At 46.2% G+C, this 25329-nt stretch overlaps 1 long non-coding RNA gene across 1 annotated transcript; it reads right to left on the reverse strand.

The window, feature by feature from the left end:
* Window positions 1-236: 236 nt before the first annotated feature.
* Window positions 237-9910, reverse strand: LOC137519611 (uncharacterized). Its single transcript, XR_011021031.1, has 2 exons — window positions 9823-9910; window positions 237-349 (listed from the first exon to the last, which is right to left on the reverse strand). It is a non-coding gene; the product is annotated as an uncharacterized lncRNA (long non-coding RNA).
* Window positions 9911-25329: the final 15419 nt, after the last annotated feature.

Consider the following 25329-nt stretch of genomic DNA (forward strand, 5'->3'; position numbering starts at 1 on the left):
CTTACATTGTTAACACCCTGTGCTTTCAAATGAGTTTATCTGCCATGGAAGTCAGGTGAGATCAAATTATGATTAGACACAGACGAAGGGGGATTAGACAGGCTAAACTCTCTGAATACATACAGGGTGCAGTTCTCTGTTTTCCTTCTGTCCTGTGCAAGTGTTCAGGTATTTTTGTGTTCAAACTTTTTTTTTTATCCATCTTCACACATTACTCTCCACATCTGTCAGCTCACCATACACCTTTCGGAACCCTTTATGGATACTAGGAGCAGTATCTGCTTCCTTGGTTCTGAACCTGATGAATGCTCTCTGTTTCTGCTTCATATCCACCATGGCTCTGCAACACCTCAAATACAGAAAAGATGTCAGACATGTTTACTCTATCTGGTGATGTCAAATAATATTTGGGTTAACAGTTTAAAAGAAATATTTTTGTGTAAGTCTTCATCTAACATGGTCATGGTGTACCAATGACTCGGATGGAAATCTAAATCTTACAAGCATGGGGCTCTGTCCCTGGAGTAATACCAGTACCTGTAGTTCATAACATCGGGGGGGGGGGGGGGGGGGGGGGGATAAACTATTTTATTTACCGGAAACTATTTAGGAACTTCCACCGAACCCCCCATCTCCCCCACTTTATAAATCAACAAAACAATAATGACCATCATCCTGTATATGTAATAAAACCATTGTAATGCCCATAATAAGTCACTGGACAGCACAGGCACCAACTAGTAAGTAAATTATCTATGCACATAAATGTGTGTATATTACACCTCAGATAAGTTACTTGGACTAGTGGTGAAAAGTCTTCTAAAACAGTAAAGGAATCTGCCTAATGTACCTTTGGATATACTTTGGCATTTATAAATGAAAACCTTCAAAGAATCCATGTTTATTAACAATAAACCATCCTAAAAACATCAACTAGTTTGCTCTTAAAAGAAACAACCAAAACACTCAATATAAAAAAGCGAGGTTGTGTCCTGCCCCATGAGTTGGGTGCTGGTTGGTGGCACTAGTAAAAAATATGAATGCATTACCAATATTTTACTATGCACTTAGCAGGCACCTATTCTCACTCAAACCCTCCTCAGAGCAGAATCATCCACAAGTCAACTTAGGCAGGTGCCTGGGCCTAGTGGGTGTGAAAGGGCCTGGCTGCTATCTTTTCTCCTCGCACCTCAGCTTATTAAAAAGACTGTCAGGAGAGCCAAAGATACTACATTGCAATGGGCACCATTTCATCTTAAACCTTCTCTGCCCCTCCTAGTGGCTAAACCTACACCCCCCCCTCCCCACCTAATGTCTAACACTTACGCCCCCTCCCCCTTTTTATTCCTACACTAACCATGGTGCCAAGACGACCGCTCTCCTCCTAGTGACTAAAGCATGCCCCCCAACCTAAAGCCTAATACTTCAAGGGCCTGATGCAGGAAAGAACGGTGATATTGCCGTGATATTGCCATGCACAGACATTGTACAATATTACCCTTACTTCCGCCACTGTGTACCTTGATTCACACTATTAGCGATGTCTGTGCAAGGCAATATTACCACGCTTTCATACACTAACCTCCCCCAAATGACCACTAGTTGTAGCTGATTGTCTACAATTGGTCACACTTCCTATGTAGTAGCCAATCTGCATCAGGCACCCAACTCACCGCTTGGGCACCCGATTATTGAAAATGTACACAGGCATTTGTTAGACCCAATCCGATAAAAAGCATTGTGAAATTCTTGTGGCTGAGCTGGAAGAGGAGATGTCCAGGAGGTAAAGTGGTACATTTAGCACACGTGTTTCTGTTATCAGGCTCTGTGTGTTACTCTGGTGAATGTTTCATGGCCCTATTAATTGTTAATTCATTTTTACTTCTTCACAGCGGAGCAGCTGGGCTGGGAATGGAGCTCCAGAGATATTCCAACAGCTTGGCAGATGCCGTTCTTGGATCAGAATCCTCCAGGAGCTCTGGAAATCTGTGACAGAAAGGAGGCTTCATGCGGGTCACTTGCTTCATACGCCGTATCTGGGTTACAGTTTTTGAAGCTACGTAGAGACTGAAGATGCTGGAATGATCCACAAAGCACAACTACTGCTGATATCTCTTAAAGGGAACCTAAACTGAGAAGGATATATATTTTTCCTTTTAAAATAATACCAGTTGCCTTACACTCCTGCTGATCCTGTATCTCTAATACTTTTAGCCACAACCCCTCAACAAGCATGGGGATCAGATGCTCTGACTGAAGTCAGACTGGATTAGCTGCATGCTTGTTTCAGGGGTGTGATTCAGCCACTACTGCAGCCATAGAGATCAGCAGGACTGACAACTGGTATTGTTTAAAAGGAAACATCCATATCCCTTTCAGTTAAGGTTCCCTTTAAGCTGCGTACACACGCAAGACTGAGGCAGCCGATAACGACCAGTTCAGAAATAATCCAACCAGTGTTCAGCAGCCCCTGAATGACCGTTGATTGGCTAGCGATCCTCCCGGCGTATCAACTTAGCAAAGCGACGGCCAAATGCTTTATCCACGCCGCTTGCCCCGCCAGTCGCGTGATGTCACGTGTGTGTACTCTGTTATCCCTACAATTGGAATCGTGGGAATGCTTTTATATTGAATGCATTTCTGAATTTTTTAAAAAAGGGAATCACAATTCTGCTGCCTTTTTCCTGCGTTTCTTTTGAGGCCAACATAATGAAAATCGCAAAATATGAAATGCAAAAGAAGTCTGAAATTGCGTTTTGCGGTTTTTGGTGTAAAAGAGCCCAGAGCTGACACGCGTCTGTATAGTCCAGCCCAGCGATGTTGCCCGAGGGATCGGGTACTGATCCCCGACAGGCAACATCAGTCAGTAACTAATGATATGTGTACAGACAAGAATGCTTGGCTTCATCACTTGTGTTTATTTCGGAAGGTGGAGGAGAAGACTGGAGATGACCTACAGTGTTTTTTTTTCTCCTGGGTAAACCATAGAGATAATGTGGAAAATTGTATAATTTTCCTCTGGAAAAGATCCCATTGTACAAACCAGCAATGTGAGGTCTTCTAAGACCATGTCCAGGGATGGTGACTATGAAGAACCTTTCAGCTTGATACAGTCACTCAACTTGTTTAAAGATAGCAATAATGGGCAATTGTTTTCTTGTGCTGGTAGCCACTACAATAATTGACCATCACCAAAGCACCTCTTCACAATCTAGTTTATTACGTAATGTGCATCCCTTTTGTGGTGTCAGAAGCCTTGAGGTCCTCCATTTCCAGCTAGTTGACTACCTTTGTTTTAAGCCATGGTTGTTGTAGACATCTAATAATAATAATCCAAACATTTCTACAGAGATTTTCCTGTCAGACTCAAAGTGCTCAAGAGCTGCAGCCACTGCGAAGTGCTGAAGAGGCCACCCTGCATTGTTAGGGAGTCTTGCCTTGAACTCCTTACTGAATAGGTACTGACTCTAGCCAGGATTCAAACCCTGGTCTCCCAGGTCATAGGCAGTGCCCTTAACCAGTACACTATCCAGCCACTGCTGTCCCCGGTTGCTTGAACGTGACCACATCTTCTCATCCAAAAATGTACCCTCCTTTGAGCATGGTCCAATATAGCCAAAGTAAGAAATGCAGTGTCCAGCAACTTTATAGCAGATTTAAAAAATAAATCCAAGTCTGGTTAGAAGCACGATTTAAGTTTTCAAACCAGGGGTGTAATTACAAATCATGGGGCCCTCCAACAAAACTTTGATTGGGCTCCTTAACCACTTCACCACTGAGGGGTTTTACCCCTTGAGCACCAGAGCAATTTTCACCATTCAGCGCTCCTTCCATTCATTCATCTATAACTTAATCATTACTTATCGCGATGAAATGAACTATATCTTGTTTTTTTCGCCACCAATTAGGCTTTCTTTAGGTGGGACATTATGCCAAGAATTATTTTATTCTAAATGTGTTTTAATGGGAAAATAGGAAAAAATGTGCAAAAAAAATCATTATTTGTCACTTTTCGGCCATTATAGTTTTTAAATAATGCATGCTACTGTAATTAAAACCATGAAATGTATTTGCCCATTTGGCCCGGTTATAAAAACATTTATATTATGTCCCTATCACAATGTTTGGCGCCAATATTTTATCGGAAATAAAGGTACATGTTTTTCAGTTTTGCGTCCATCCCTAATTACAAGTAGTGTTGGGCGAACAGTGTTCGCCACTGTTCGGGTTCTGCAGAACATCACCCTGTTCGGGTGATGTTCGCGTTCGGCCGAACACCTGATGGTGTTCGGCCTTTTAAGTTCGGGTTCGCCCCGAACTTCTAATGGCCGCCGAACAGGGCCGAACAGGGCCCCTGTTCGGCCGAACAGAGCCCTGTTCGGCCGAATACTGCCCCCCTATGGGGTCGCAGGCATAAGGGGGGAGCATGCCCCGATCGCGGGGGGGGGGGGGTCGGAAATTCCCCCCACCCCCTCCGCTAGCGCTCCCCCCTCTGCCCGCTTCCCCATTCAAAAGTTTAAGCAAAGTACCTGTAGTGGATGGCCTGGCAGTGGGCGGCACTGTGGAGTGAGGAGGAGGAGTCCGGAGAGTGACGAGTTGAGGGAGGCCTGGCAGCGGGCGTGAGGTCAGAGAAAGGGCGGAAGTACCACAAGGGTACTTCCGCTGAACCGCCCGCTGCCCGGCCTCCCTCAACTCGTCACTCTCCGGACTCCTCCTCCTCACTCCACAGTGCCGCCCACTGCCAGGCCATCCACTACAGGTACTTTGCTTAAACTTTTGAATGGGGAAGCGGGCAGAGGGGGGAGCGCTAGCGGAGGGGGTGGGGGGAATTTCCGACCCCCCCCGCGATCGGGGCATGCTCCCCCCTTATGCCTGCGACCCCATATGGCCCCCAAAAGCTGGATGTTCGGAAAGTTCGGGGTTCGGCCCGAACATGCCGAACATCTCGGCCATGTTCGGCGAACTTTCCCGAACCCGAACATCCAGGTGTTCGCCCATCACTAATTACAAGCCCATCGTTAATAAAGTGACAGTGTTATACCCTCTTGACATAAATATTTAAAAAGTTCAGTCCCTAAGGTAACTATTTATGTATTTTTTTTTTATAGTATTTTTTTTTTATTACAAAAATAAATACATTGGGGAGTGTGGGAGGTAATGAGTTAATTTTTAGTGTAAAACTATTGTATTTGTATATGAAAAATGCTTTAGGGTGTAGTTTTACAGTAACTTTTTGTTTATGCGACCTGCAAGCGTACAGGAAGTACGCTTGCAGGAAGTGTTATGAGGCTGGGAAACTGTTTTTTTTCACAAAGATCGCTGCTTCTCATAGAAGCAGCTGATCATTGCGGGGGCTTAGATCAACGAACGGGAACGTTTTTTCCCATTCATTGATCTCCGGGCGAGCGGGCACGAGAGCGGGAGCGCACGCACAAGCGAGCGGGAGCGCTGGCAGCGGCGGGAGCGCGGGAGGTGCGGATATCTCCCTCCCTGGGGGTGAAAGGATGGAAAAAGGATGGAAAAAGGGACAGAGATATCCTAACCGCTGGGGGCAAGTGGTTAATGTTCACAACCCTTCCTTTGCCTCTTCTTGGAGACCCTCATAGCCTGGAGATCCCTCTTACTAGGCTCATAAAACAAGTGTGGCCATCAGGATCTTCACACCCATAACATGTGTAGCCAAAAACACCTGATCTGGAGTATCAGAGGGAGGGAAGGTTAGTAGTTGGGGCCCCCCACACCTCTGGGCCCCCAGTAGTTGGATGCTACCCCTAGTTATGCACCTGTTTCAAATCTCCTCTAGCCCATGGGAACCGTAAGAAACCCCCTAGGTGTAATAGATCGCGGAAAAGCCGCCGCGTGTACTGGCAGCAAGGCGGCTGATTCCGCATCCAACGTGGCGGTTTGCACGCAGCAGTGTGCGTCTGGTGTGGCTGGGTCTGTTAGTTCACACGGGTTGAGGAATACGCGCGCACGCTGAAAGGCAGAACCTTTATGAAAAACGAGGAGGGACAAGCTGACCAGGTTGGTCAGCTGACCTCAGAGCAAGTGGCTATTGGTTGATCGGTGATGGGTGGCGCCGGAGAGCGCAGCTCTATATATAGTTACTGCTGGTCAGTCTCAGGTTGTCTGCCGTTGGGAACACTTACGTGAAAGCACTCAGACCATAGTCAGATCCCACAGTGTGTTAGAACCAGGAGGACCTGGGAATTCACACTGAGCCAGATTACTTCTGTGTTATCATTGTATTATACTTCAGACTAGTTCCAGGGATGGACCTCACATCCAAGACTAGGGATTCTGTGTTATCATTGTGTTATACTTCAGACTAGTTCCAGGGTGTCGAGACCACGGACCTCACACCCAAGACTAGGGATTCTGTGTATTCATTGTGTTATACTTCAGACTAGTTCCAGGGTGTCGAGACCACGGACCTCACACCCAAGACTAGGCATTCTGTGTTATCATTGTGTTATACTTCAGACTAGTTCCAGGGTGTCGAGACTAGGGATACTGTGTTACCATCATATTATACTTCAGACTAGTTCCAGGGTGTTGAGACCACGGACCTCACACCCAAGACTAGGCATTGTTTGATATCTGTTATGACCTATTGCATTCCTGACTATCCCTCTGCTTTCTGATTCGGTACCTACGCATATCTGATTACCTGTTGCCAAACCTGCCTGCCTTTGGTTACCGAATCAGCCTTCTGTCTCTGTACCTTATCTGCCCGTGTGTTGCCGACCTGGCCTGCCCGACCTTGAGAGCTATCCCTCTCCTTTGAGAGATTAGTCTCCAGACCTACTAGTGACATCCACCTTCCAGGTGTCACTCACTCACTCACAGGTCCTTCCTACTTTCAGCCTTGGGCTCCACCCCTTTGGATGTCTCAGGCTGCTGGAAGGTTTTTGCACTTCCCAGGGGGAAGTATTTCCCATACTGCCAAGGACCACCTGCTCCTCGGGTGGTCTCACTCAAAGTCATTACTGTTGCACCAAACACTCACACTATATAGGTGTCCAGAGGTTAGTTATACTTGGATTATTGGTGATTCTGCAGATCATCAATAATCGAGTATATATCTGTATTCTTGGTGAGACTGCAGATCACCAATAATCATTTTCTCTCTCTTAGCTGACACTGATCGTTACACTAGGCCATATTTATCAAGCTAGGACTTGTCAGATCTTTTAGCGCTGAGCAAATAAAGCTCTACATTTGCATCACTGATCCATTTTATTGGACAAACATCCTTGGTAAAAGCGTTTAAGATTGAAGGCCAATATAATACGTGGATTGTGATGTAGCCTATTTTCATCTGAAATGTTGTGATATGATCCGCAAGATGTCTATGTTTAATTCATATCCCCAGAGAGCATTCTATATTAATTATGACTTTTTTTGTATTCACGTGACATTAATGGGTACTTTGAATTCAAAAGCGTGGCCCGGGGGCAAGGGCCGACCGTCAGCTGCAAAAGGCTCACAAACATAATTAGGGAGAATGGAACAAGGCCTGCAGGCTCGTGTTTCCTCCTACAGAGAATTCGGGAACAGCGGCCCTGTCTACCTAGGCGAGGATCACATTTGAGGGAGAAGCTCATTAGAGAGGCTTCTGGGAGAAACGAGAATGAGGCACCTCGACAATATCGCTTCTGACCTGAAAGCCATCTTCAAAGATGGAACGCATTTTCTGCTTGACAAATAGGCTCGGAGGGAGAGCAAAGACATAAAAAGCATAATTATCATCCCTGTGTTTTCAGCATGAGTGAGTCGAGCAATTTCATCAAATATACATTTGTAGAAGTAAATCTGTTTTATGCTTCAGCAGAAGGAAGCGGAAAATATTACACACAGGCTGTCGCTGTCTGCTAAGCGATTGTCCTATGACCCTCCTACACAAAACGGGGAGAAGATATAAAATGTCGCTTATGTGGGCGATGAGGTCAGTGTGTACAATAGTGTTTTTAGTTAATTACAGGAAGTAGACAAAAGAGGAAAATGGTAGCCGCTGACTGAATCAACGGTTGCCTGCAGGACAGTGGATCATTTAGGCCACCGCGGGAGCTATGTGAGTCTGAAGAAGATGTGAGCTCAGTGGAGACAATTGAATAAGCTGACAGAGGGGCAGAGCCGGGACAAGGTCCTCCAGCACCCAAGGCTGAGATACCAAAGTGCGCCCCTCCATCCCTCCACCACAGCCGTCACACACTGATTGCTATTAGACTAAGAGGCACCCCAGGGCACCCAACACCTTAATCTCTAGTTATCTGGCTTGCAGTCACTAACATGCATCCCCTTTTCTTATTTATCTCTGCCAGTGGTGGCCAAAGCCAACGATGGGCCCCTGTGCAGAATAAATGAAGAAGGCCCCATGTGAGTGGGTGTGGTCATAACAGATCATGGTGGGATCCAAACAATTCCGATGACATAAAAGTACATGAAGCCAGGTCACATTTTGTAGGTACTGTATTAATTTAGCACACATTTTAAACTTGTATCTGATGAGGGTACAAGTTATTATCACTGTTTCTCTTGAGTTTCAGAGAGAAATACATGGAGAAAAGCCTAGAGGATAATCAGGCCCTAACTGGTGCAATTTCATGGGCCCTAGAGGACATGGGGCCCCTATGCAGCTGCACGGCCTGCACGGGCCTATGTCCGCCTCTGCTCTTGGCTACAAACACAATAGGGAGATGATATCTGAGTGAGTTGTGTGCCCCCTTCTACACTGCGCCCTTTAGGCTGGAGCCTCTCTGCCTCGGCCCGGCCTGCATCTAGGCACAGGGCAGTACAAATAGACTGCAAGCAGAGTTAGCAGAGTTTTGCATCCTGGAAAAGTTTATCAGGATATTTGTGGGGTTGGAAGTGCCCAGAATGTCAGTATATTAGTTTTCTATTGGTATAAAAGGTTCATTAAAAAAATTCATAAAAAGAGAGGTATTCTCTTACCTCTCCAGAAGATAGTACACCAGCCCGCTTCCTCAGATCAATACACAGGGCTTTGTAACAATGTGCATAGAGTATGGGTGCCTCTGATCATACTCTGTGCACACTGTTACAAGGCACTGTATATTGACCTGAGGCCAGAGCCAGATTTACAGCTCAGGAGCCTGTAGGCACAGGCGTTCTGGCGTCCTAAATCCTGCCCCTCAACTCAGGCCACACTCCCATATTAGGTAGGCATCCCTCCTCCCCGTTTGGTAACCCCATTAATCTATGTAGTAGATGTGTCCCCCACCCCAAGTATAGGGAGTCAGATGTGCCTACACCTCAGTATTAAGTAGCCCCCCAATGGGTAGGGGGACACTTGGGGAGGGGAGCCGCCTCTTCTACATAAGGAGCCTGTAGGCACGTGCCTACAATGCCTGAGGTAGCAAGCTAGTACCCGGAAAACATGTTGTCTATCAGAGTTTTGAATAATAAAAAAAAAATCCAGTTGAACTGTTGTACTATCTTCTGGAGAGGTAAGAAAATACCCCCCTTTTTATGAACCTTTTATACCAATACAAAACTATTATTCTAAAATTCTGGGCACCTACAACCCCACAAATTTCCATTCACACCTCCTCTGGGAGGTAATAGTTTTACCCCAAACTACATCTAAGATAGTGACTGGCCATCCAGCATCAGAAAGGACCTGACACTTAAAGTGTTTTTTATATTGGATCCAATACAATGTTTATATTGTATCCATGCTAGAAAGGTTAAAGGGGCACTACAGCCAAAAACTGTAAAATTTAAAATATGTGCAAACTTAGACAAATAAGAAGTACATTTTTTTCCAGAGTAAAATGAGCCTATGTTGCTGTCACTTACAGTAGGTAGTAGAAATCTGACAGAAGTGACAGGTTTTGGACTAGTCCATCTCTTTATAGGGGATTCTCATGGATATACAGTATATTTATTTTTAAAAGCACTTAGTGAATGGCAGTTGCAATGTCCAACTGCCAAAAAACTGTGTAGGGAGCAGGGAAGCTGGCCAGCATCATTGTTTAAATCCTTTTTCGGGAATATCTTTATAAAGAATAAAAGCCTTGCTGAGAATCCCCTATAAAGAGATGGACTAGTCCAAAACCTGTAAAGACAATGAAACTGGGAAGACAATGGAGAGCACTGAATCAAAACACAGTGTCCTCATTCAGGCTAGAGAGCTAGATAAGTGCAGTTAGGTAACAGAGTAGCCATGGCAACAGTCACAGTGACTGGCAGGGGAGGGCACAAAGAGACCTGAATTTCACCAAGGGCAGGAGAAAAAGGAGTCCCCTGCTCATCCCACACAAGCCAGAGAAAAGATTTGTGAATGGTCTTCTGATGGGACCAAAGCCAGATTTCTGGAAAGGCTACAAGGCCCAGGCCTGGGGCGGCTACTGCCCAATGGGCTGGACATGGAGGAGGTGTGGCTACATATTGAAATAAAGGATACAAATGGAAATGAGAAGCTGCAAATGGTAAAAAACACATAGAAGAAGGGATCTGGTATCCAAGGAAACTGTACATCAAAAAGAGAAGTTGCTATACATGGGCGAGGTGTCTGATCATGGTAGGGGAGTGGACTGCTGCACATGGAAGGAAAGCCACAAGAAAGTTGATCTATGCGCAGAAATTGAATAAATCTGACCTTGAATGGGTCGTATAATTGCAGCATTCAGGCCTCATTCACATTATGTGCAGTGCAGTGTGGTTAGATGTACTGCACATGGGGCAGATTTATCAAAACCAGCGCCCGGGTAATCCGCTAGCTTCTTCTGGGGCCCCAGGGGAACGCCTAATACTATCTGCTTCTGGTAGGGGGGTTGTGGGTTAGTGGGGCCCTATGTAATTTTTGCCCAGGGCCCCCTTGTGCCTAGAACCGGCCCTGCAAGTACTCATTTTTCTTTGCATCATTATAGGTAAGTCATCTCCAGAATGTTTACCCTGCACACATTTTATACTGATTAGATGGATGGTGGTTTTAGTATGCTGAGCAACTAGCGGGTTGTCCAATATTAATCAATATCAGGTGGGCATCTGGATGTACTGTGAGTGTTTAGAGTGGGAACTGCAGCATGTTTTCCTATGCTGATCCTGTGTTTCTATGGGAATCATTCTCCACCTGTCACTGGAGCCAGTCCAGAACATGCTGCGTGTCGTGTTAGTGGGTTGCTTTGTCCCACGCTTGTGTGACAGCGAGAGGGAGAGATCCACATAGCAACCCGTGTGGCTGTGATGTTTTGGCAGCTCAACACAAGCAGCAGACAATATTCATTTCCATGTACATATTAAAGAAACAAGAGTTCTGCATCTCTGCAACTCTGAGCAATGTCTACAAAATAGCCGGCTCTTATCTTCACCCCACCTCTTATCCTCTGCGCCTGGCTCCACAATGGGTGAGTCCCCACACTTCATCTATAGAGCAGCCCCTTGTAGGTAAGTACATGGCTGCAGGAGCCATGTACTTACAGCACCAGTGTCTGTTTATAAATATCACCGGTATTTGATTTTTTTATTTTATTTGGTGTGCATTGGAAGAGGGGTAGTCTTATACGGCGAGTATATCCCATATTTTAACTGGAAAAGTTGGTGGGGTCGTCTTATACGCCCAGTCGTCTTATACGCCGGAATATACGATAGCCACTTCCCTCAAGATATATAAGCAGCCCCTCCCCCAGTATAGGTAATGAGGTGTCCCCTCAGTATAGTTAAGGAGAAGTGTCCCCCCAGTGTAATTAGCCTCCCCAGCATAGGTAGTGAGAGATGTCCCCCAGTATAAGTAGCCCCCTAGTTTAGGTGGTGAGAGGTGTCCCCCAATATAAGAAGCCCCTGGTATAGGTGGCAAGAGGTGTTCCCCCACTAAAGATTACGAGAGTTGTCCCCCAATATAGGAAGTGAGGAACCTCCCAGTATGGCGGTTCAGAATGACAGATGAGGGAGCAGGCATGGGGCCCATGGTGCTGTGGCATGAGCCATGCCTGTACCCCTCTAGAAACGCCACTGTGTGCCTGCTGTACCCCAAAAGCCCACACAATGAACAAACCTCCCTTAGGTTGCACATTGCCTGGCTGTCCTGCTGATCCTCTGCCTCTCATACTTTCTATACTTGCAAACAGGGGCGTAACTAGGGGGGAGCACCCCCTGTGACTGCAGGGGGGCTTAGAATTGTGGGGGGGGGGGGGGCTATCTTCTAACCTTCCCTTCCTCTGATACTGCAGATCAGGTGGTTTTGTGGCTACACTTGTTATGATTGAAGATCCTGATGGCCACACTTGATATATGACCCTTGTAAGATGGCCCCAGGCTGTGAGGGTCTTTAGGGGGAGGCAAGGGAAAGGGTTGTGAACATTAAGGTGTCCCATCAAAGTTTTGCTGGTGAGATCCCATGATTTGTAGTTACGCCCCTGTAAGGGTCCGTTTCCATGTGTAGCATTTCCCCACATCCCCCGAGTTGGACGAGGAAATGCTGCCTAAATAGCATGCCGTCAGGGCCGGTTCTCTCATAAGGCAAGGTGAAACGTTTGCATCAGGCGGTAGAGATTACAGGGGCAGCATTTTTGTACCGTGTTTACACTAACAGCATGCAGTCAGAGTAGGAGGAGAACAAGACTCACAGACTCACAGCCAGCAAGTTTGCTATTGTGTTGAGCTGCAGCATGTCATGTGAGAACATTAACCATTTCAGCCCGCGGGTATTTTTCACCTTATGGACAAGATGAATTTTCACATTTCAGCGCTCCTCCCTTTCATTCCCCAATAACTTTATCACTTCTTATCACAACTAAATGATCTATACCTTATTTTTTCCACCACCAATTTGGTTTTCTTTGGGTTATACATTATGTTAAAAAATTATTTTATTCTAAATGCATTTTACCAGGAATAATAAGAAAAAAATGGAAAAAATTATAATTTTAAAATAATACATGCTACCGTAATTAAAATCCACACATTTTATTTGCTCGTTTGTCCCAGTTATTGCAACGTTAAAGTTATATCCCTAGTACAATGTATGGTGACAATATTTTATTTGGAAATAAAGGTGTATTTTTTCAGTTTTACATCCATAACTAATTTCTACCCCATAATTTAATAATAATATACCCTCTTAACATACATATGAAAAAATATTTTATCCCTAATGCCTATAGGAGTAATTTTACTATTTGGCCACAAGATGTCCCCATTGAGTACTTCCTCTTTGCGTACAATACCTACACAGCAGGAAGCAATGTGTTGCTACATTGTAACTAGGGAGGTGACACAGGCTTCAATGGAAGCCTACGATCACGGTGGCCTGCGGGGAAATCTAATTATTGGTGGCGGTAAGCAGCGGAAATCAGCAGCGGGAGGAAGCGCAGCGGCTCTATTTAAGAATGAACACTTCCGAGAACGGATTGGCTCAGGGGACTTTTGTCCCCTGCAGTCAATCCCCCGTTACCGGTAGCATCGCGATTGCGGGCATTTGCCTGCACGATCGCGTGCACAGCACCCCGAACTGCAGGGACGTGACTAGCGCGTCCCTGCGGCAGTAGCAGCTGCCGCTGTGGACGTGAGGCTCGTGTCCCAGCGGCAGAAATGGTTAATTGAAGCAGAGTAAACAGTCTGGTGCTGTGCGATCATTCCAAATCAAGGGGGCACATCCTCACAAGTTTGTCTCAGGAAGCAAAAAGTCTAGAACAGGCCCTGGTAGCATGCCAGCGCAATTCTGGATGGCATGCTCACTTTGACCCCTATTCAATTAACTTTTCTGCTGTTATAAATTTTTATTATTATTTTTTTTATTTTTTGTTTTTTTAGATGCTGGAAATGTTTACATTGCTCATTGTAAAATCTTTCATCACCCTGATTTACATTCTAAAATTTATCACATTTGGCAACAACTTTAGTCCTGTCAGGTGATCTCTGCAGAATGTTCGTTTACTGAGAGTTCCCACGCCAGTACTAATAATACCTGACCTTCCAGATTGATCTGGGAATAGAATCTGGAATATCTAAACAGCCTAGGCTAAGCATCACTGGGAGGGCGAGGTTACAAACCAATATACAGCAATATAGAGATGTAGGAAGTGCTCCTGATGCTGAAACCAGAAAAACATATTGTAAAAAGTGGGTATCCTGAATAATATATTGCATTGTACTATATATCATGACAGCGTCTCTGCGTCCCCTGTCCCTGTGTCCGTGCTTTTGCGCTAATGAGTATGTGCAGCACAGACAGACGTTGGGACGGGAGGAGGACGGGGCCGGGCGGGCGCGTGCGCACTAATGCGCGCTGACATGCGGTGATGGCGGTGGTCACAGGGGCGGGAGGGGACTTGTGAGGGAGACCTCGAGCCTGTTATATTAACGGGCTTAGGTCTACTAGTAGTAAGAGTGAGAGCTTGTAAAGTAGCTTCTGGCGCGTAATCTTTAAGTATTTTCAGCCTCAAGTTTTATAACAGCTTTGAGTTTGTAGAAGTTAAAGTAGGAGGAGACGTGGGAGTGAAATTTTCAAGGGAACTTAGCCAGACAGCAAAATAAGAGGTTTAATCAACAAAATAATTGGTTTAACTCCTCAGGCTCTGCTATATTGTCTCCTTATGGCACATGGAGGTTACTTAGTAACATGGAGATACATACATGGCAATGTTTTTCATAAGTAGCTTGCTTTGCTAATGAACTATATAGGGATGATATAAGAAAGATTCCTGTTAGAATGCAAACAGTACTTATCTCCTCTTCTGATAGATTGATTCTCTTTCATCAAAGAGTAACTGTCGGGCATAAAATTAAAAATCAATTATTTAATTTTATCTGGTAAACAAGTAATAAGGATGCTAACCAGGCAATCCAAAAGTTAAAATCACTATTACTTTTCTTGTTGATAAATGATCATTCCCCAGTTTACCTGACTCTTATTTGGTACATTGCCGCACAAAGGAAGTTGCAGGGCATGCTGGGTTGTCCTTTTTTGCTTCTCTACTTTCCCCTCAGACTTAAAGGGAACCTTAACTGAACGGGGGGTAAAGAGTTTTACTTACCTGGGGCTATTACCAGCCCCCTGCAGCAGTCCTGTGCCCTCGGCGCCGCTCTGGAATCCTCTGGTCCCCCCCTATCATTTAGTTTCGTTTTTGACGACTCACCAGTCGCCGGCCGCCGTGCGTATTATTGGACGCATTCACCAATGCAATTAGCGCTATTGCGGACCGCAACGCGTACAAAAATACAACGCGTATTTTTGTACGCGTTGCGGTCCGCAATAGCGCTAATTGCATTGGTGAATGCGTCCAATAATACGCATGGCGGCCGGCGACTGGTGAGTCGTCAAAAACGAAACTAAGTGACAGCGGGGGACCAGAGGATTCCAGAGCGGCGCCGAGGGCACAGGACTGCTGCAGGGGGCTGGTAATAGCCCCAGGTAAGTAAAACTCTTTACCCCCCGTTCAGTTAAGGTTCCCTTTAACTAATGCAGCCTGATTGGCTGAGGCCTCCTTCCCTCCTGTTTTCCCCTCCCACACCTCTGTTCCTCTCTGATTGGCCAAAATTTCTCATGCTGAGACAATGCTCTTTCTATAGTGAAGGGCGGGCAAATCAGGCAGAGGAGATTAAGGGAGGAAATGACATCAGAATTGGTTTCAAAATAGCCACAGATAAAATGGAAAATGCTAAGAAGAATTTTCTCTTTTTTTACTTTAAAAACATCACTAAAATCACAACGTGGACAGTGTAATACATATGTTATGTAAGTAGAGCAAGTTTTTATCTACTTATATATGTGGGGGGTGGGGGGGGGGGGTCCGAGATAGTATGGCTGACAGCTCCTCTTAAAAGTGTACCTGAGGTGGCACGGTGGGGGGATAGATGGGACCCAGAGGCATGTTCCCTTGTCCATGACATGCCTCTGTGTCCTCATGCGCTGCTCTCTGCCCCCCAGGGCCGGGCCGAGGCATAGGCTGGAGAGGCTCCAGCCTCAGGGCGCAGTGTAGGAGGGGGCGCACAATTCATTCAGCTGTCATTCCTAATTGTGTATGAAGCAGAAAGAAATAAGAAAAGGGGATACATAGCAGTGACTGCAAGCCAGATAACTAGATATTAAGGTGTTGGGGAGGTTGTGGGCCCTGTGGCCCTCTTAATCTAATAGCACTCAGTGTGCGACAGCTGGGTGGGAGGGATGGAGGGGCGCACTTTGGTGTCTCAGCCTTGGGTGCTGGAGGACCTTGTCCCTGCTCTGCTGCCCCCCCACCCTGCACCGCCACCCCCCGAAATTGCTCACATGCAGTTTGTCCGCAATCTTGCAGGGAAGGGGCGTCCCTTGCAGGAGAGGCAGTCTTACAAAACGCCCACTCTGGGCCGACTCTCCTACCTTCTCTCACTGTCACTTCGCCGCCTATCTCCCAACCTATTCCCTGCCTCTCTGAGCTCTCTGCTTCTCGGATGAAAGCACAGAGCTCTGAATACAGTGTTGTGAACTCTGATGACCCCTGAAAGCAAAAGTAAGCCATTACAAGCTTCAGAGGGCCGGGGCACGGCGGGGATGGATGCTACCTGATCCCGGCTTGCCCCCAGATCAGGTAGTATGTTTTTTACTACTAAAAAAAAAGCCCGCTCGGGTTTTCATTAAGGCTACGTGTTCTTCCAACTTCCTATATTGGCAGTGACAGACAACTTCTGATAATGAAAAACACCTAAAACCTGAAGTAAAAATAAACTTATGAGATAATAAATTGTATGTGTAAGACAGATGATAAATAATGGTATAGAAAAGAGTATCATACTTTTTTTTTCAGTTTTATAGCATTATTTTAAAGTTCATATTGTCATAGCTACAGCTTAGAATCCACACTATGCCTTTTAAGCTGAAAAGAAGCAGAAGTAATGACCCTGTGAACTTTCCTGCAATGAAACCTTATTATCATTCTCCTCCAGGACAGATATCAGCCTTTTAGCTTCTATTTACCTTTCCGGAAACATACTGAATTCAACAAGCTGTTTAACAAGCTCTTTTGCTTAGATTTTTTTTTTTTACTTAGGCTGTATTAGAAAACAGAAAGGGACTTAATAATTTCTTAGTTGGGCTAGTACTATATGTGTATATGTTGATCTTTTTTCTTGAAGTATATTGACAGGGTATACTGACATTAATTTCCTGTTGCCCTATTACAGAACTATGACGGTAGCGTTTAAGTTACATAGTTATTTGGGTTGAAAAAAGACATACGTCCATCGAGTTTAACCAGAGAAGTGTACTCTGGCTGTATTGGAAAACGGAAAGAGACTTCATTATGTCATATACAGTACATGATGAAGTCTCTTTCTGTGGATGACAATTTCACAGCATTTCTAAATACTACTCCCTTTACTAGTGGAGCTATCATCATGGATTTCTACAGCTGAATAGGACCTATCATCTTCCTCTCATGCAAGTTCCAGCCCACCTCTTTGTTGCATAATCCCCCTTCTGTCTCTTCTTCCTTCATCATCCATGCATGCCTACACTCAATTAACTTGATGTGCTCTGATTGGCTACAAGTAAAGGAAGAGGCAGCAAACAGACAGTCAGAGCTGCCAACGCTGCTATGCTGCTTTAAGTTGGTAAGCAATGAAACTGAGTGGAGGTGGGAAAAAGGATGTAAAGGAGATCCTGTAATGGATTAGTTGTTTAGGGGGATGTACAGGCAAGTGGGGAATGTATGGTCCTGTATGGTGGGGAGGGGCATTGCTAGCCCCAAAGATCAGTGGCACATGCCACGAATCTATTCTAGATGTCCCCCAGGCAGAGTCAGGCAGCGGGTACGGGCAGCAGTACTCACCTCCAGCCACTTGATCTCCAGATTCTGCAGACATGTTGCTGTGGTGCCTTTATGGGTCCATGCAGGCCAGGGCGCTGTGGTACTTCTATGGGGGCATGCTGGGAGTTGTGGTGCCTGAATGGGAGGCCCGTGGGAGCATGGGAAGACTGCCAGACAACCTGGTAGCAGGCCAGCCCGCCCGTCCAATAGAAAGCCAGACAAGCCAGCACAGAACCCAACTAACTATATCAGGGGCGGACTGACCATTAGGGCACTCGGGCACGGACCGAGGGCCCGTGCTCAGGGGGGGCCCCGTTAGACAACCCTGGGCAGGAGGGGAAGCAGCCAGTGAAAGGGAACTATGGGAAAAGCGGGGAAGGGGGGAAGTTTCCCCCCCCCCTTCCCTCACCTTGGGGCCCCCCTTCCTGGCTGTCCCCTCCGGAATACTGAAGTGTCGCACTGTCGTTCAGCGGCTGACAGCGGGTGGAGACTTACTGCTGTTACAGCCGGCTGAGGGAGCTGTGATCTGTGCGCCGCAAGTCTGGTCTTGAGTAGACCAGACTTGCGGCGCACAGATCACAGCTCCCTCCGGTGGCTGGACAGCAGTAAGTCTCCGCCCGCTGTCAGCCGCTGTACGACAGTGCGACACTTCAGTATTCTGGTGGGGACAGCCAGGAAGGGGGGCCCCAAGGTGAGGGAAGGGGGGGGAAACTTCCCCCCTTCCCCACGCTCTGCACACCGCTCCCTTTCACTGGCTGCCTCCCCTCCTGGGGACACCTGGCTACATATACTGGGGACACCTATACACCTAACTACATATACTGGGGACACCTATACACCTGGCTATACTGGGGGCAGCTATACACCTGGCTACATATACTGGGGACACCTATAGACCTGGCTATACTGGGGGCAGCTATACACCTGGCTACATATACTGGGGACACCTATACACCTGGCTATACTGGGGGCAGCTATACACCTAGCTACATATACTGGGGACACCTATACACCTGGCTATACTGGGGGCAGCTATACACCTGGCTACATATACTGGGGACACCTATACACCTGGCTATACTCGGGGCAGCTATACACCTGGCTACATATACTGGGAGTGGGGACACCTATACACCTGGCTACAAATACTGGGGACACCTACAAACCTGGATACATATACTGGGGACACCTATAGACCTGGCTACATATACTGGGGACACCTATAGACCTGGCTACATATACTGGGGACACCTATCCACCTGGCTACATATACTGGGGACACCTATAGACCTGGCTATACTGGGAACATCTATCCACCTGGCTATATATACTGGGGACACCTATCCACCTGGCTACATATACTGGGGACACCTATAGACCTGTCTACATATATTGGGGACACCTATCCACCTGGCTACATATACTGGGGACACCCATAGACCTGGCTATACTGGGAACAACTATACACCTAGCTACATATACTGGGAACACCTATAGACCTGGCTATCTATACAGAAGACACCTATAGGCCTGGCTACCTATTCTGGAGACACCTGTAGAACTGGCTACCTATACTGGGGACACCTATAATCCTGGCTACCTATTCTGGGGACACCTATAGACCTGGCTACTTATACTGGGGACACCTATAGACCTGGATACCTGCACTGGGAAAACCTATAGACCTGGTTACTTCCACTGGGGATACCTTTTGACCTGGTTACCTATACAGGGGGCACCTATTTTCTGGGAACTGTTGCCAGATTAACTATTTTTGGGGAACTGCTGCTGCCAGATTAAGTGTATTTTGTGAAACAGCTGCCAGATGATGTGTATTTTTGGGGAACCGCTGCCAGATTGTGTATAATGGGGGAACCGCTGCTTCCAGATTATGTGTATTTTGGGGAACCACTGCTGCCAGATTACATGTATTTTGGGTGATCCGCTGCCAGATCACGCATATTTTGGGGAGCCGCTGCTAAATTATGTGTATTTGGGGAACCACTGCTGCCAGATTACGTCTATTTTGGGGAAACGACTGCCATATTATCTGTATTTTGGAAGAACCTCTGCCATATTGCATGGATTTTTGGTGAAATGCTGTCAGATTACATGTATTTTGGGGGGAAACACTATGGCAGAGTTCAAACTTCCCCGGCAGATCTTTTACACCACTGCTAAGGTCATGTATATTTTGCCCTACCCATGACCACGCCCACATTATGTTGCGTGACCACACCCATTTTTCGGGGCGCCGCGCTACGCAGGGCGCAGGGGCTTTTATCATTATAAAATATCTGTTGTCAGTAAATTATTATATCTTAGCCTGTAAAAAAAGAACGTGAAAGGTGGGAAACACTGGTATGGGGGGCCCCATAATCTCCTATTGCCCGGGGGCCCCATGAGTTGTCAGTCCGCCCCTGAACTATATTTAAGTGACACTGCCTATTTATGTGATATGCTGCATTTTGTTTACTTGTATTCATGGAGAGGGGGGCTTCATCCAACATTTTGGTAGGCAGGCATACTTTGACTGCTGATAAGTTATGTACATTTGGCTTCTGGCTCCACCCATGACCACATCCACATCCAGTTGCGTGATCACACCCACTTTTTGGCTGGAGTGCCCAAAAGTGCTCCAGATGTCTTTGGATCCTGGCAATGCTCCTGAGCAAACCTGAGGAGATAGAAAATGTCTAAACTTACTATATTGTGGGACAAAGTATTTACTACAGATTGTGCTAGTTCTGCCTCAGAATTCCTCCTGTCCCGAGTTCTGCAGAATATTTGGTTTTCCATGGAGTCCTGGAAGTCCACCAGGCTGTGATGCAGCACATTTGAACTGGGCAAGTATGAGTTCTGGACCACTTATGCCCAGTGAAAGGGAGCATGCCTATCTTCTTTCCTTTGGGCACCAATGGCCCCTTTTACTGAGCATGCTCGATTTAGAATTCGCACATGCCCAGTAAGTATTAGCTCCGGCTAACAGGAGTCAGCTGATCATGCAGTTGAACATTATAATCAAGTAGAACAGAGAATGGGAACAGTATTTGTAGAATGTATTTCGTCCCCCACACTGTATTCAGTACTGCTTTGTGGAGATTGCACAGTGCGGATGGGGAGAGGTAAGTGTACAGCTTTGGGGTGGGAAAAGTATAATATGGGTGAGCAGCACTAAAGAGTATAAGGGGATATATAATGCAGAGGAAGTCTGCAGGTTAGGGTATATAGCTTGTAGGAAGCAAATGGGAAAGTTATGGAGATATGTACCAACAGTGAGACAGGAAGGCGGCGGGGGGGGGGGGGGGGGAGGGACGACGACATAATAGCAATCATCTGGTCCTTTGCGAGTCTTATTTAATTAGGTAAATATGATTTCAGATGAACACCACATGACATGTTACGTTGTGTCATTATTTAATAACAAAATGCAGGAGCAGTGTGTGAAAAATTAAGTTTTCTCATACCACTTCCTCAGGGTTTAAAGGAAACCTATGATAAAACAAGTACAAACATTTATACTCACCCAGGGCTTCCTCCAGCCCCGTGTAGGCCATGGGCTTCCTCGACGTCTTACTGGGGTATTCTGTTCTCCCTCCGTCAGCTCCGGTAGTTGCTGACTGCTGAGCAGCATGTGTGGCCCTGACCACACGCATCTTTGGTCACGCTCCCATGGCTGGGAGGAGCACTGTGCACCGGCATAGTTGGTTACGGCTTGTAACTGTATAGGCACAGAATTCTCCCAGCTATGGTAGCATGACCAAGGCCGCACGGGGCCACGTTCTCACATGCACAGTTGAGCCGACCATGGGAGTATGCAGTGTACGGCCTGGGAGAACGCTAAGGGAACCCCCGGCCTACAGGTCTGCCAGGAGAAAACCTATTCTCTCTAAAAAGAACATGTGAGCACAACTTAGTTGTGCAAAGTATCACCTGTCCAAGACTTCCTGAACAATGTGTTTTGGATAGACAAGGCCAAAGTGAAGAAATTTGCCCATAATCTAAAGCCCAAGAAAACCAGGTGAAAACCAGAGCACAAACACCTCATACCAACTGTCAGGAACCGGCCCCGCGGCAAGCCTGCAGATACGGTTCCTGACTGCGGGTTTGACCAGATCGAGAGGGGGAGCAGCCTTAGTCGAGCTACCACAAGGCTGTGACCCCTCAAACACTTCTCACTGCCACCACTAGCAGCCGCTAGACACTTCCACTATGCTGTCGAGTGATCTGCATGCAATCCACGTTTTCGTATTCGGGTCAGCTTTGCGCTTTAGGCTGAATACGGGAATGCCATACACACACACACACACACACACACACACACACACACACACACACACACACACACACACACACACACAAACACAGTACAATCATACAGTAGCAAGGTGCAATCAGGCACTGACTTTGTAATACAAGTTACACTGCAGTCTCTTCTAGGCTATGAGCATAAGCTTAGTACAGCAGAAGTCAAACTTATTAAATAACGATTTAATATTCCAGAAAAAGTGGAACAATGCAGAAAATAATATATACAAAAGATTTACAAAAACAAAGTAAAAGTTACAACGATACACAAGACAATTTGCTTAAAAATAAAACGGGAATAAATGGAAATTGAACCTTTACCAGCGCAAATGTCCAACCGTGGAGGGACACGAACTTTCCGATTCGATCGGGATAATCTCTAGCGATGTGCTACCCTCAGGAGAAGATTATTTGTGAGAGTCTTCTGCTGGCTCTTATCGCCCGATTTGTTGCCCCGGGCAATGGATGTTCAGTCCCACAATCTAATGCAATTTCCCCAAAGTGTGACATCACCGTCTGCTGAGCCCCCTGTCACATCTGGGCTAGCTGTGACATGCAAATGTCAAGGCTTTTTTCTGCTCCCCGTTACAGGTGACAAACACATTGGTGACAACTTCTGTGACATGCAAATATCAAAGGTTTCAACATTCCAGCAGGCTGTCATATGTAAATTCCAGAGTTTCCTGATAGCCTTTGAAGTTTGCAGACTCAATTAGTCCGATTGTATTTTGGCCAACAGGTAGCGGTTTACATGAATAAAAAGATCAAAGCGAGGCAACACCTTTGCATGATAATCCAATCCAATCCAAACATTTGTATAGCGCTTTTCTCCTTTCGGACTCAAAGCGCTCAAGAGCTGCAGCCACTGGGACGCGCTCAGGAGGCCACCATGCAGTGTTAGGGAGTCTTGCCTTGAACTCCTTACTAAATAGGTACTTGACCTAGCCAGGATTTGAACCCTGGTCTCCCATGTCAAAGGCAGAGCCTTTAACCAGTACACTATCCATCCATGATGCCAGACAAAAGAGGGGCTCGTTATCTAATTACCTCCTTCCTAATTGGAAGCAGACAATGGTAGCTTGTCCTGCTGGCAATTGAATGCAGAGGTAATTAACATTTACATAAGGAACTCCAGGAAGCCAGATTGGCCTGCATACCCCTCTGAAAGATACACAGCAGATGAAAAATGAAACGATATGGCTTCCACAAGATATAATATGTCTGCTATGTCCTGCATATTACTGTACATATCATCATCACCCCTATGTATCATCACACCAACTCTCCAGTACAGTGTTGGAGGGCTGGTGATTTGAGCTTGTTTTGCAGCCACAGGACATGAGCACCTTGAAGTCAGTATATAAAAGTATTCTAGAGTCATATCTGAGGCCACTAAAGCTTGGTCAAAATTGGTTCATGCATCAGGACAAATCTAAATACTGTAGAATAGCTGTAGTAGAAAAGAACAAAGTGTTGCGACAGCCCAGCCAAAGTCCACACCTGAACTCAGTTGAAATGCTTTGGCGGGACATAAGGAAGGCTGTACATAAATTAATGCCCTCAAATCTCAAAGAACTGTAGCAATGCTGTAATCAATGTGTCAATATTACACCTCAACTATGGGAGAAACCAGTGGCGTAACTAAGGAGCCTGGGGCCCCAGAGCGAGTTTTACATGGGGCCCCAAGTACTCTATTGATATGGAGCCTCAAACCTTACCAAGGACAGCTGCATTGTCAGAGTGGTGAATCAGAGTAAGTGGTCCACGGTTCAAATCCCAGCCAGGGCACTATCTGCATGGAGTTTGTATGTTCTCCCATGTCTGCTTGGGTTTCCTCCAGGCACTTCAGTTTCCTCCCACGTTACAAAAACATACAAATAAGTTAATTGGCTTCCCCCGAATTGCCCCTAGACTACAATACATGCTCAAGCACCCCTCCCCCCTCTTACCCTTTGTGTGACCTACTATCCTAGACCCCCAGTACCTGGCTGCTTCAGACTTCTAGTAATTAACATACTCACTGGTCGCCAACAGATGTAAGGACCCAGACGGCACAGGTGCCAACAAGTAGGAAGTTCCTTAATGCTTGGCGTCACCAAAGCAACTGCATACCGCGTGTGTCATGTAACGTTGTTGCCATCCTGACGTCATGACAGCAGAGATGCGGCAGCCTAGGAGTGAGAAAAGAGGAAGAAGGAACATGCGGCCACCAGTGACTGGTCTGACTGACTCCACACCACTGAATGTAGCCAGCACCTCTGTGACTGAATGTGTGTGTCAAGTGGAGGGGTCAGTCAGGGGCCTGGTGTGGGACAATGGAGGTGGACAGTGGCCTTACTACTCTTGTTTGGTACTATCACACATTTCTGGGGGAAGGGGGGTGTCACATGTCACCGCAGGGCAAAGGGGCTGGGGGGAAGGTCCTCCATTACTTGTTCATACTACTGTGCATTTCGGGGGGGGGGAGGGGAAGGGCTTTTTTAAACTTGAGCACCCTCCAGTCTCCACGAAAAGATCCTCTGCACGGCCCTGCCTAGTTACCCCACTTCTTCTGAACGCACCCTGATATCTGTTGACTCGTCATCATCCCGCTCCCTGTACGACGGTACTGAACAACTGTTCTGTGGATATTGTGTTCCTCTAATCAGGCTAGGCAGTCCCTCCTCCATCGCATTATTACCCTCTAGCAAGTCATACATTATATGTTGTTTTTCTAAGGGAACTAATCTGTCTCTTGAAATACTCGCTGTATAGCAAGCCTCCTACATATTTCATTCTTACACTCTTCAAGTTCCCAGTAACTTCTCCTACATACTAAATGTACCAATTACAGGAAATAACTGATTGCTGTACCCCTTATTAACCTTGTCACTTACCTTTCAGCAGACACATTTCACTGCCAAACCTGGAGAAATCCCAAGAGAAAGATGAAACTCGAAGTAGAATCAAATAAAGAAAACAGGTCAATACATGGCAAAGTCAAAGCAGTAACAATGTTTAAAGTGCCAGTTTTTAAAGCTATCAGTGGGAAAGCTTGTTGCAGTCAATGGGCTTGATTCATTAAGCTGCTCTGCCAAAGCAGCGCATCTTAATGTGAAGGAGTGGCCGCTATGCACGGCTTACAAAGCAGCGCTCGCTGCTATGTAAGGAGCGTGCCTTCCTTAGTTACACACGTTGCTTACATAGTAACGTGTGTAACTTTAAATGCGGGTGGTCCTGTGACGTTTCGCAACCGCGATACTTCATTAGCGGCTGCTAATATGTTAATTAACAT

This window comes from Hyperolius riggenbachi, chromosome 5 (assembly GCF_040937935.1).
Source record: "Hyperolius riggenbachi isolate aHypRig1 chromosome 5, aHypRig1.pri, whole genome shotgun sequence".
Lineage (NCBI taxonomy): Eukaryota > Metazoa > Chordata > Amphibia > Anura > Hyperoliidae > Hyperolius > Hyperolius riggenbachi.